We start from the raw sequence: 14204 nt of genomic DNA, 5'->3' as shown, positions 1-14204 counted from the left end.
ACCCAGACATACAGACCTGGCTATCAACCATGAACTCTGAAGGCTTCACACCCCAAACTCACCTCCTGCTCCAAGTCCCTCAGGTTCCACATCGACAAACACCTCTACTTCAAGACATAGATAACTAAGAAAGCTCAGACAGCTTATTACCAGCTCTCCCTCCTGCGGAATGTCAAGCCCTTCCTCCCTCCAGACAGCTTTACATCCACCATTCATGCATTGGTCCTATCCCACTTGGATGGGGGCAATGCCCACCTTGAAGGCCTCCCATCGTCCTCCCTCGTACCCCTTAGAAGTGTCCTAAATGCGGCCGCACACCTCATCAAGGTTCTACACAGATACATCCACATCATGCCGGCCCTCATCGGCCTTCACTGGCTCCCATTGCATGCACAAATCACCTTAAAGTCTTGTTACATTATCTTTATGGCAGTCGCCCTCAAGTCACCCAGCTACCTCACAGAGAAATTGAGCATCTCTGGAGGACAGCGCACCACTAGAAGCCAGAACACGTGCAGTCCTCAAATCTGCCGCTACAAAAAGGAAAGGATCAGTAAACAAGCCTCTTCTGCCTACGCCCCAAGACTATGGAACCTCCTCCCCATCAGCATCAGAATCGCCCCGTGCTCCCACAATTCAGAAAAGAGCTCAAGACCCACCTCCTCAAGGAGTTGCTCCTCAACACATAGGACTCCTGTGCCACATGACTCACTAGCCGCCGCCTGCCCCTCTCCTCCCTGGCACCCTCTACAGCTGTACCTCTCCTCTGTGCCCCTTGGTATCCTACACCCCGCCGAATACCTGTTCTGTTGTTACGTCTGAAAAGTGCTCTGTTATGCATCTGTACTGTTGTATACCTCAGTAAAGCACTCCGCTGTATATCTGTACTGTTGTATACCTCTGTAAAGCACTCCATTGCTTCTCAAAGCTAGGAAGCAGAAGAAGAAGCAGACGAAGAAGAAATTACATTCTATGTCTGCAAATTCTAGGCCGGTCCCAACCTAGTGGGATGCCTTTGTTACTGATGCTGTCATTCTATGTTTAATGATAGAAAACAGAGCACCGCCTTCTCTCTCTCTCCTTTAAGCCAGCTGTGTATTTTCCCTGGTCGATACGCTGTCAGCTATGGGTGGGGTGGCTCTGGCATATCTGCACCTGACAATGTAATTCTTGCCCACAGAGAGAGAGGCAAGGACATGGCTTAAGACTGAGGGGAACCGAGGGAGGCAGAGAGTGAGAGTAGAGGGAGAGCGAGACAAAGATAGAGAGAGCACGCCAGATCAGTCTATGGTGCGCTGATAACAGCTCATTATACATAATCACTTTGTTTCAGACTTAACGCCACTTGGTTGACTTTGAGGAGCAGGGACTCACTAGCTACATCTTTGCTATATGTCTGTATCAAAAATGAATGACAAATGGCAGGTGACTTTGTTAGACATGTATGATTCAGCAGAGAGATTAGAAGCATCTCAGATTGTTCTGTGTTAGGCTTCGACTGTTCAATCAGTCGTGCCTTTTTGGGGCCCCATCGTTCTGGTGGCTGAACTCCTTCATTTACAGTGGGGGAAAAATAGACGTACTGCACGGAAATGCAACATGCCATGAGCTTAGAGGCTCAACACTGATAGGAGACACAGTGCGAGCTTTGTTTCAGCATATTGTCTGACTAATCTTTGAAAATAAGCCGCAATTACAGGGGGTTAACACTTAGACCCCCTTCCTCCAGACTGTGGGGACGTTTGGGACAATCAGAATCGAGAAGCAGATGAAGTCCAGGGACAATGCCTCCTCCTTCGCCAACCCCCTGACCCTTACTTTATTATTGCACGTGTCTCCTTCCTTATGACGTGGCCTCAACCACAATGGAAACATGGACAAAGCACGTGTTTATCTCTAGAAAGACAACTATGTGAAAAGGTATAAAAAAGAAAGATGTGACAAGAAGATGTTTAGACTGAAGCCTAAAAATAGACAAAAGTGTTCTCAGGAAAGCTGGCCTTAAAGCACAGCTTCCGCTATCTGCGTGATTCTGAGCAGATCACTCTATCTGCCCCTGTATGCGCATATGGGTGGATGTGATGCGCATAGCACACACCTAGCAAGCAAGTCACGGAGGATACAGACGTATTGTCCAAGGCTGCCAAAACGGGGATCACCTGGACATTTTTGCATCATGAATATTAATGAGGGATATCCTGAAAACCCGGCAGGATTCCGGCCCTGGAAGCCAGTAGCTGGACAACCGTGCATTAAATGGGCACTACAGCGGAACCCGCGCCCAAACGCGCATTCTCTTTTTCAGATACAGTGATAATAATTTCATTTATTCCATATCTTTATTTCGGAGAGCAGTGACATCCATAAAGGCCGAGTCATGAAATACATCAGCAAGAAAATCAGAGCACACAATAACAAACGAAATAATATTAGCATACAGTATAAATGTGGATAAAATACATGCACCCCCTAAAGCTATTCCCACACCGTAAAAGAATCAAGTGCTTTCATATTCTACAAAAGAAAAGCGCACGCCAGCTTCGAGATGTTGCACATCACGAATGAATGAATGATTTCAAGCTATGGGGTCCGCCTCTCTAGCACAGCAAGGAGGTCCTCCGAAGCCCTCCAGCCTAGCAAAGGAACTCCCGGTAAAGGGACAACTCCTAAGGGCCAGTGAACTCCACAGCAATCTCTTTCTGCAATGTGCAAAGTCAATCATAAAGTGCATACACTTTTTATGTATCTGTGCCGGAGGGGCATCGAAATCCACCCCACTCTGAAACTCCCCATCTCCCTGCTGCATCAACAGAGGGAAACTCCTGGCTGCGAAAGTAGCCAATGTGTCCAAGTGACCTTTCCCTTCAGCCAATAGTAAATGACCACCTGGGGCCCAATTGGGCGCTGAAGGGGAGTAACTCTCACCACTTCTACTCCTGTATTCCCTAATTTCACAAAAAGGAGCTCCTATGCCAGAAATGTCGCCCGAAAGGAATCTCTTTCAGTTCAAGGAACCACATGTCTTCAGGTGTTCACACCAGACTTAATTTAATGTGTTTACTCCCAGAGAAATTCTGACAATTTTAATACATTCCGATCATTGATATATAGTACACTCCACGATCATTGATATATAGTGCACTCCACCGGCTGGCCTGTGCTTTACACCCCTAATGACACCGTCATTTCTGGGCCACGGTTCTCTCCTGTCACAGTGTTTGGTGGGCGAGGGAACTTGCCTGGAGCTTTCCTGCAAAATGGCGTGTTCCCCTAACGGACTGCGTGTCCCTCCACCTGCTCTCCTACTAATGCCTGGAGAGAGAGGTTCACTGGTCTTGGGAATGGAATAGCGATGTGTGGAATGGCCCTACTGCATGGATTTAGGTTTGCCACCTCTCCACATCCAGCATACACCTGCTGCTCCCATCTGTGCATACTTGGAGGTGGAGAGAGCTTCCCTACTCATTTAGCCCACTAGGAGCACCCGTGCAACCCCAGACACAAAGGCATAATCCATATCATGCATCAGCCTGAGAAGAATACAATGTTTTTCCAGCTCATCGGTAATAAAAACCTGTGACCTACAGCTTGAACACAAATGTCTGCAGCATGTGCATCGACCAGCTGAGATAGCTTACACATTTTATTGCAATGATCTAATCTTCTGGTTTACCTACTCGGGGACAAGGGGCGCATACATGCAACACATGCAGATTGATACACGAGAATTATCATTCTGTAGGGGGAAAGACAGGTGTCATTTCAGAAATGAAACCGAGCCTGTGCTAAGAGGGCACTTCCCTATGAGGGGTAGGCCTTTGAGTGCTGTGACACTGTGGTAACACTCCCCAAGCTTCCATGCCCTTCCCAGTACACTTCACCAGGGAGGTGTGTGCTGAAGGTGAGGCACTGCAGAGACAGCGGGAGGGACACATGGTGTCCCAAATGTCCTGTTGTCCTACCAAGCAAAGCAGTCCTACAGCCAAAGCCAGTGAGTTAGAAAGGCAGGAACAGAGCACGGAATCATCAGGGTTGCTTTGCATCTCTAATAGTCTGAGGGACACCAAGAGTTGGGGTCCCAGAGCAGAGAGGGCACATGGGGAATGAACCATGTGCCTCTCGTTCCTGTGACCCTGCCTGCTCTCGGAGGTAGTTCTTTCTCAAGCACATGACATCCGGCTGCAACACAGAGGCGCCAGGAGACAGGTGGCTGCCTTAGGAGTGTGGCTGAGTAGAGCAGGCAATCAAATGTAGCGGAGTAAGAAACAGAGAGAGAGAGAGACTGGCAGATCTCATGGGATATCAGACAGCCCACATTTCTATTGACATGAGGGAGTTAGGCTAGTCATCTTCCTGGCTGTGGCAGAATATCCTGGGAAAAGAGGAACCTCAAATCTTCTGCTCTTCGGCACATGGATATAAACTGTTCCCAGAAGTCCTCGTGAAATGCTACTATATTAAAACTAAATAATGCAGTCAGGAATAACTACCTAATGCAAAACAAGTAATAATAACCTTCTCTCTACTATTATCTCCCTGTCATCCATTTTCCGACTGGATGGTACATCTTGAGGATGGACATTGTTGCGGGCATAACAATGTAGACATTCACTGGTCATCCCGGCTAATAAACTCACCAGCCTGCCTCAAGCCGGGGCCCATTCACTGCTGTAAGGTCTCCTTTACTGGCCCCACTGACACATCAGCAAGATGTCCTTTAGGTTGACTGATGTGCAAGTGGATGTTTCTCTTCAGGAATGGCAGAGGGGTGTCCACATTGTTGGCAAAATTGGAATGTCTGGGATGTTATCTTAAATTGATGAGAGTAATAATCATGACTTGGACCTCTGGCTCTCTGTACCTAGAGAGAAGCCACACTGCAGCTGCGCTTCACTGATGATGCCAAACAAGGCATACATACATGTCTGGTGTTGCCTGGGGTGCTCCTGTTCACAGGAGAATTGCTAGCATTGTGGTGCTGAACGTCTCCTGTGGGTGGGGCCAGATTGCTATGCAAATGTATATTTCTCTGAAGGTATAGCGCAGCCAGCTGGACATGGTTGTAGACCCTTCTGAGTGGGAACCATCCCATCGGACGGGTTATTTGGCCTTGTTAATTCACAAAGAGATTGTATTTACTGAAGAAGAAGAAGAAGAAGAAGAAGAAGAAGAAGAAGAAGAAGAAGAAGAGGAAGAAGAGGAAGAAGAAGAAGAAGAAGAAGAAGAAGAAGAAGAAGAAGAAGAAGAAGAAGAAGAAGAAGAAGAAGAAGAAGAAGAAGAAGAAGAAGAAGAAGAATGATGTTATTTCATACAGAAATGGGATACATAGAAAGCATTACTGATCATGAAGGCATTCACCGCGTAGTGGGCCCTTCTAATATGCAATGGTTATTTAGATAAGATCACCAGTTTATGGTGGAGCACTACAGCCAGACGTAGATTGGAGACAATGACTGCAAACAAACATAAAAAAGATATGGAGTAATGGCCAGACATGGACCCCTTGCTCACTATTCTTAGAGAGACACAGCTCCACCCTACTGATGAGGTCCAACCAGACCGAAACACGTGTCTGGGGTTGCTGTTGGTACTCTTGTTCAGAGGAGAATTGCCTAGCATTTCGGTGCTGGACTGCCCCTGGGAAAGACAAAGACTGATATGTTTGGGATATTTCTCCTCTGTGAAATATAGTGAGCTAAAGAATCTGAGTACGGCTCTCGCAACCAGGACTAATGTCTGGCAGAGAGACTCCCAGGACCCCCCTTGTTTTTTGCATATTTAAGTAACTTTGGGTCTCACCCTAAGTTACTAGGGGAATCCAGACGTGGACCCCTTGCTCACTATTCTTAGAGAGACACAGCTCCACCCTACTGATGAGGTCCAACCAGACTGAAACACGTGTCTGGGATTGCTGTTGGTCAGAGGAGAATTGCCTAGCATTTCGGTGCTGGACTGCCCCTGGGAAAGACAAAGACTGATATGTTTGGGATATTTCTCCTCTGTGAAATATAGTGAGCTAAAGAATCTGAGTACGGCTCTCGCAACCAGGACTAATGTCTGGCAGAGAGACTCCCAGGACCCGCTTGTTTTTTGCTGGTGCCAGAACCTATATAAAAAAAAATGTATATAGTTACATTTTTGGCAAAATTGTACTCTGTTTGTTATATTCACTACGAACCCAGCTGCGTTCTCATCTCACTTCCTCATTCACTGCACTGCCGGCCATGTTCCTTTTTCACTTCAAAATTCACTGCCCAGGCTGTCCTGCTCCCTGCTCAGATTGCTGTGCTCCCTTCTCACATCATCATTCACTGCTCGCCCTGACCTTTTCCCTTCTTACTTCATCATTCACTGCTCAGCCTGCCCTGTTCCCTTCTCACTTCCTAATTCACTGCTCGGCCTGCCCCTTTCCTTCTTACTTCTTTATTCACTGTTTGGCCTGCCTTGTTCCTTTCTCACTTCCTTGCTCACTTCTCATCCTGCCCTGTGTCCATCTCATGTAATCATTCACTTCTCACTTCATCATTGACTGTTCACCCAGGCCTGTTCCCTTCTCACATCGCCATTCACTGCTCAGCCTGCCCTGTTCCCTTTTCACTTCAATATTCACCTTTCAGCCTGCTCTGTTCCCTTCACACTTGGTCAATCACTGCTCAGCCTGCCCTATTCCCTTCCTCATTCATTGGTTGGCCTGCCCTGTTCCCTTTTCACTTCCTCATTCACTGCTCAGCCTGCCCTATTCCCTTCCTTCCACAAGCCCGATCTATGAAAGTCTCATCAAAACAGGTTCACCCCTGTTCCTCCAAAACTATCAAGGACCACATCAACTCACTAGCTCCTGCCATGGCTGATTTCTGCAATCACTCCTTCGCCACTGGAGTCTTCCCATCCCCCCTGAAGCACTCCCTTGTGCACCCTCTTCTTAAGAAACCCTCTGCCGACCCCTCCTGCCCGGCTAACTATTGCCCTATCTCCATCACTCCCTTCCTGGGCAAGCTCCTGGAGAAACTGGCCATCTCCCATCTTAATCTCCACACCGAATCTGTTGGCTGTCTTCATGACCATCAATCTGGCTTCAGGGCTGCCAGAAGCACAGAAACTGCTCTCCTGAACATCCGTGAAGACCTGCTCACCAACCTCGACTCTAACACCCCTTCCGTTTTTATCTTGCTTGATCTCTCTTCTGCCTTTGACACTGTCAACCACGCCATCCTCCTCAACCGTCTCCGGGATAACCTGGGTATCACTGGACAGGCTCTGGCATGGCTGACTTCTTTCCTCTCCGATCGACCCTCCCAGGTCCAACTTGGGTCCTTCCACTCCGATATCTTTTTCTCTACTTGCGGCATCCCCCAGGGTTCTAACCTTTCTCCTTGGCTGTTCAACCAATACCTGGCACTCCTTGCCCACTGCATCGCTGCTCTCTGTCCCAATTTTCAGTGCTACGCGGATGATACCCAGCTCATTTTCAGACTACCCTCGGCCTCCTCCTCTCCTTCTCTCATCTCTGACTGTCTGCTATCCAGGAGTGGTGTGCCGCCAATGACCTCTGCCTTAATGCCAGTAAGACAGAGATTCTACTCATTGGCACACCCTTCCCTTCAGCTCTCTGGCCGGCCTCTCTTGGCCCTCTTCCTGATTCCACCTGCAAGGCTAAAAACCTTGGGGTCATCTTCGACTCCACACTCTCCTTCTCTCCTCACATCTCCGACGTCTCTAAGAAGTCACACTACCAGCTGCACCTCCTCAGAGGTATTCTTCCTCTCCTCTCCTTCCCCCAGAAGGCCACCATCTCCAGAGCCCTGGTTCTCTCCAAGCTGGACTATTGCAACAGCCTCTATCTAAATCTGCCTGCCTCTACTGTCCGCCCTCTGCAACTTATCCAAAACAGGACTGCAAGACTTGTCCTTGGCCTCAAGCCCAGGAATTGTATCTCTCCAGGACTGAAATCTCTGCACTGGCTCCCTGGATCAGCCTGCCCTGTAACTTTCTCACGTCCTCATTCATTGATCGGCCTGGCCTGTTTCCTTCTTACTTCCTCATTCACTGGTTGGCCTGCCCTGTTCCCTTATCACTTCCTCATTCACTGCTCGGCCTGCCCTATTCCCTTCTCATTTCATCATTCACTTCTCACTTCCTCATTCGCTACTCAGCTTGTCCTGTTCCCTTTTTCATTTCCTCACTTCCTCATTCACTGCTTGGCCTGCCCTATCCCCTTCCTCATTCACTGCTTGGCCTGCCCTATCCCCTTCCTCATTCATTGCTTGGCCTGCCCTGTTCCCTTCTCACTTCCTCATTCACTGCTTGGCCTGCCCTATCCCCTTCCTCATTCATTGCTTGGCTTGCCCTGTTCCCTTCTCACTTCCTCATTCACTGCTTGGCCTGCCCTATCCCCTTCCTCATTCATTGCTTGGCCTGCCCTGTTCCCTTCTCACTTCCTCATTCACTGCTTGGCCTGCCCTAGCCCCTTCCTCATTCATTGCTTGGTCCGCCCTGTTCCCTTCTCACTTCCTCATTTACTGGTCAGTCTGCCCTGTTCCCATCTCACTTCCTCATTCACTGATTGGCCTGGCCTGTTCCCTTGTCACGTCCTCATTCGCTACTCGGCTTGCCCTTTTCCCTTTTCATTTTCTCACTTCCTCAATCACTGCTTGGCATGCCCTATCCCCTTCCTCATTCACTGCTTGACCTGCCCTGTTCCCTTCTCACTTACTTCCTCATTCACTGCTAAGCCTGCCCTGTTCACTTTCCACTGTCACACTCAGTGGTTATCCTACTTCAATCACTGATCACTCCACCTCCTTTGGCCCATCACTCACACCACCTCCCATTCACTGTTTATATGGCCTCGCTCACTGGCCACCTCGCATGCCGCACCGATCAACCTGGTGCACTCACGAGTCGCTGTGTAATTGGCCAGTCACCCTCTTTCAATTGCTGGTCACTGACTCCATAATCAGATCTCTATGTCTTGCTCTCTTATCTCACAGCCGTGTGCACTGATCACCCCCTACATCAGGTCCATAACACCCTGTAACATACACTAGGCCTGCCTCATCCACCGGCCATCCTGCTTCATCCCCTGATCACACGGCCTCCCTTCACTGATCACCATGCCCCTCCCCCCTGAGCCCAAGCCTGAATGTCCAGTGACGCGCAAACCTCCACCAACACTGACTTTAAGAGGTTGTCAAAGGGCTCAATGTCTGACTCTGCCCTGTGACAGTTAACCCTCAAATGAACAAACGTGCACCAATCATGACACCAAGGAGTCACATGAAGTCACAAAGCTTGACCACCCTGTGCCAACTAGCCATACACACTGGCCACCCTAGGGGTCTGCAAACAGGAATTCTGAATCATCTAGGGACCTCAGGAAGGTCAGACCAACCTCAAAGAAAGAGGCACAGACTGCACAAACCCACAAGATGCCGTAAAATGGCGACCATCCCATTATATCAACATACATGTCACTTTCAGTGAAGTCAGTTCTGGTGCCCCCACATGCGTACTACAAGAGTGCCCTCCCCTCACAGAATGATGAATTAGGCAACACATTTGAAATCTGCTCTGGAAGATTCGCGCGGAGCATAATGATGTATTATGCTTCCAGGACTGTAGAATGAGGGACTAGAATGTTCTCAGGTTCAAAAGATGAAACGCAAGCGCAACACTCGAGGCAAACAATTGGGAGAGCAGAGTACACTAAGGAGAAGTGAAAATATGCTGGCACTGGGAACTGAAAGAGTCGCACCTTCCCCCCCAGACATGCTCGACCCACTGTGCCAATGAGCTCCCCTGGTTTCAGCAATAAAAGGCGCGTCAAGTGGTTGAGGGGGCACTGCAGCCTTATGTGGCAACCCTCTCGCGCGTGGAAGGCTCCACGGGTAGGGCTGCACAGAACGGAGCCGTGGCTATGCTTCCATAACTTGCAATGCTCTTGGTTAAAAAAAAAAAGAAAGCTCTGATTTTACATACAAAAAAAACCCTCTCCTTTTGCATATATAGCTCAGCGTAAGTCCTGCGGAGTTCTAAATGTAGATTGAGCCCAATGAAAACCTCGCAAATTGTCGGCGAGACACGTTTTGGGAATGCACACGTTGGAGTGAAAGGAGAGTAACAATGTTGTGGGGAGCGAGCTCCTGGAAGTTTCTGGAATGCATTTAGACGCATTGGGAGGGTGGCAATGAGCCCAGGGAGGGTGGCGCTCTGTACATAAGGGGGAGTTGAGGGGTACAGCCGTATGCCAGTTACAGCCCCCTCCTAATCGTCCGTAACAATAGCAGCAAAGCATGAATGGATATTTATGCCTGCGCTTGCATCTCCCCATTTAAAACAATGCTTCCACGGCCGCACGCGTTACTCCTGCAGGCGTTTCCTGTCCCTATGTGTTTGAGCTCATATGCCATGCAACGAGAGCCACACAAGTAAATAAAATCACCAAAGTGTTGCACTGTACCTTTAAGGGGTAAACGGGGTCCAGTCCCGGGCTCTCGGCGGGATGAAACAGATTTTCCTCGGTTCCACAGATTACTAGCCCAAAACCAACTTCCCCTTTCCTCCCCGAGGCCAGCCTTCTCTCCCACTCCTGGGAGCTCTGACCATGTACGGTCAGGCTGTTCCAGCGAAGCGGAGGCTCCCCGCGCCGGCCGGCCGTCTGACAGAAAGATTGTTTAAAGTTGCAGAAATAAACTGCTCAGAAAGCGCCTTTTCGCCTCATTCCTGGGGTTCAAGCAATGAAAGGCTTTGCCGCGGCTGGCAGAGCGCCCTTGCTTGAGCTGCGGCTCCTGGTGCCCAGCGCATTGCTTCAAACTCTTCATAGTTGGAGTGGGGGGGGGGGGGCGGTAAACACATTAGTAACGCAGTCTCTGCTGGGAATAGTGCTATCATGTGCGTTACACAGCATTCGCTATGCCATCTTCGCTGTCGCATAACAGGTGGTAATTTTGCCTCTGTGCATTATTATCCCAAAGTGCCCCATTTTGCAGTTCTGAATCTTGAATAAAAAACAAGCCTCCTACCTATAGCAGATGCGCAGCAAGTTTTCAATTTGACTAAAACAAACACGAGTCATCCACTGGCGGTTATGCGAACACATGTTTTTATCAACCGTAAACATATTTGCCCTTATCTAGAGGCAACACACAAATAATTCAAATATTTTGTGTGAGAGAATATTCCTTGTGGCCCTCTCCAGATGTTTTGGACTTCAACTCCCATGATCTCTTGTCGTTTGCTTTCTTGGACAGGGCTAATGGGTGCTGCAGTCCAAAACATCTGTATTGCCTAAGGTTGCAGGCCTCTGATCGAATGCAAGGCATTTGCTCATGAGGTGAAGGCTTGGCATTACATGCAGAAACTTTAAACCTGTTACTCTGTGCAGCGTTTCAGATCTTTCTTAATACGAGATACCGGTACATTTAAAAAAAATTGTAATTGTATATTAGTTCAGAAACTGAACTTTTACAATAATGATTTGACAAGCTTTACAAATAGTTAACACAATTCATGACATATATCCTTTTCTAATTTCATGCAAAACATTTATCAGTATATAAAATATAAAATATTTGTTTCATTAAAAATGATAAAACATCACATTAAAGAAAGATAATCCTTAACACATTTACGAATCAATCCACCACGGATTTAACAGTTCAACAGCCCCAACTCGTATTATATAGTCTGTCCTCAGTTTCTGGCATAGACATAATAAACCTATTCTATATCAAAGTCAATCTACTCCAGTAGATACATAGCTGATCTCCAAACTCTGTAGAGGGCCAACGGTGCAGTTTTTGAAGTAGCATTAATACATTTCCAAAACTCATCAATTTTTTTTTTTTATCACTTTATTTAAAATTTTTAACAAACAACAAAGAAAAACAATCTCCGGTACATCGCATCGTGTTCAAATTGCAATGTCTAAAAGAACCTCAGAAATAAACAAAATAATACTGAACACATGGACATCAATAATATTTGTAAAAAACAAATACAATTTGAACAAAAATCCCTGACACTCAACCAATAAGACAAAACAACAAGAAACAAAAACACACAACAAAACAGCCCCCCATCACCGGAAGTATCAAAGTATCCCCAACCCAAGTAAGGGATTACCCACCCAGGTTTGGAACCCAACCTTCAGCCAAATAGGTCATTAAAGGGTCCCCAAAGTCGAGATAGTGGACAAAGTGGCCCAGGCACACCATATACAAAGGGCCCAAGCAAGGACATTTCTGTTAGTACATGTCTGGGTCTTTCAAGATTTGAAGGGATGTCGCAGATCCTACAGAATCTAGACTCTCTGGGGATCGCTCTGCTGCCACCACATATAGCCAGGACCGTTAATTGATTCACTCGGAGCCGGAGATGAAAAAAAGTCTCTGACTTGTGTGTCAGGGCAAGCTTCTAAGTAACTCTCGGGCTTCAAATATTGATGACCCACTGTCGCAACGTATGCATAACATTTTAAGGTACTAAGATGCTCATAGTTACATACCCCGTCATATTTCTTCATTCTCTTTTTAAGGCACCTTTCAGGATTTCAAAATTAGAGCAAAGGTTATAATCCGGGAACCACCCCACTTCCTCACATAGTTCTTTAAATAGGCGTGTATAATTAATACATATACTTCCATCGGTACCAAATTCATAACTGGTGCCCAAAATACTCAATAAAGGGCAGATGGGAGAAGTTCTTGCTTTAACATCATGCAGCTTCTTCATATTAGTAATTGGGCTTTAAGCGAGACGAGTCCTAATTCCAAACGAATGTATTCTATCAAGTTTGCCTTTGGTAACTGTAGGACCACTCTTCAGAAACTTGCTTCAACCCTGTTTGGCCACTGATACATTACTGTAAAGTGCGGAGGCCGCTGCTACCAAGACTCCCCTTTTAGTCGCTGCAGGAGAGACCCTGGCAGGGCAAGAGGCACAGGTGGTTTGTGTGATCCTATATCTGTAATTTCTGCCCATGATTAACTATGTGAACAATACGTCGACATGTGAATCTAGCCATTTACTGACCCTTCTGTGCCTCTGTGTGTGACCTCATCTTTTAATGGCATGCAGGCAACAGCAGTTTGCAGGGAGAGGTGGAAAACCACCAGAGTAAAGCGAGGCTCCAGAAACAAGGAGTCTGCCTGACTCCCCCTGAAGAACCAAGGAGGTCATTATAGGAATTGTGCTGATTTCCCAGGTCAGGTGACTCGATGCAGCAAGGCATTCCGATAGGAACAGGCTACAGAGCCCACTAGCGCCCAGTTGTTGTTGAGATAAGTGAGGACTCCACTATGGGGACTAGGCATAAACCAACCTTTGACATAATAGGGACAGCATAATGTATGCAAGGATGACATTGGGTGGATCACTACAGGAGTTTGGGCACCAATCCTAAGTCTGACTCATCGATGCAAAATGTTTGCAACAGTTTTGGAGGCCAACAACTGGAGCATAAAACCAAGTAGTCATTTTCTAATGGTAGCAAGAGTTAACGTTGCTTCATCCCTGTAAGGTAGGAAGGCAAAGATGAAACCAAATGCACAGAAAATCGATACGCGCTTGGCAGTTCAGACCAGGTCTGTTTGGTTGAAACCCTTGGAGATTGTCAAAGGATTCCAATTCTACAATACCTGTCATCGACATTCAAAGTACTGGCTGGCACATGATGCAGCCTCTGCCCTGAAACAAAATCCCTATACTCAGTGAGCGACTGCTGGTTGATTGATTTCTTCTTCCCATCACCAGTAGGCCTAAAAATGAAACTAAGAGCATCCCTCCGCTGTGGGGTACTAGACGGAAACCACGTTGCCCATACGCAAGATTTTATCCAAGTTGAATGCATGGTGATGTATAATGATGTTTTAATGGGTATCTACACTACTGTGGACTTGGAGGTTACACTAACGAGCAGAGGATTCTTTTGTTTGTTCTTCCATTAAATGGATCTCTGGTGAATTTGTATGTGTAATTCAATGTCAAAGCTGACACACTAAGTGCAATTAGCTGCCTTTAAAGCCCTGGGTCTGGAAAACAGGGATTCATGTCATGTGATCAGTTTAGATTATATGTCTTCAGAGGACGATTGATTTGGGTCTACTTGAATGTATGCCAATATTTTTCTAAGAATATTTCTCTTGGGATCACCCCATGTGAGTGGTGGTCTTTGTTATATAAGATAAAATGGTCTGTTTGTCTCC

The 14204-nt window shown here is 47.1% G+C and overlaps 1 protein-coding gene across 2 annotated transcripts in view; it reads right to left on the bottom strand.

The window, feature by feature from the left end:
- Positions 1-10785, bottom strand: part of IRAG1 (inositol 1,4,5-triphosphate receptor associated 1) — a 1278759-nt gene extending 1267974 nt beyond the window's left edge. For both annotated transcript variants that reach the window (XM_069623652.1, XM_069623654.1), the window contains exon 1: positions 10460-10785. The gene's annotated coding sequence lies outside the window, so the exon portion shown is untranslated. The remainder of the gene's footprint in view (positions 1-10459) is intronic.
- Between the last annotated feature and the right edge of the window lie 3419 nt (positions 10786-14204).

The sequence above is a fragment of the Ambystoma mexicanum genome, chromosome 11 (assembly GCF_040938575.1).
Source record: "Ambystoma mexicanum isolate Mex_15411 chromosome 11, UKY_AmexF1_1, whole genome shotgun sequence".
Taxonomy (NCBI): domain Eukaryota; kingdom Metazoa; phylum Chordata; class Amphibia; order Caudata; family Ambystomatidae; genus Ambystoma; species Ambystoma mexicanum.
This window is presented reverse-complemented; position numbering and strand designations above follow the sequence as displayed.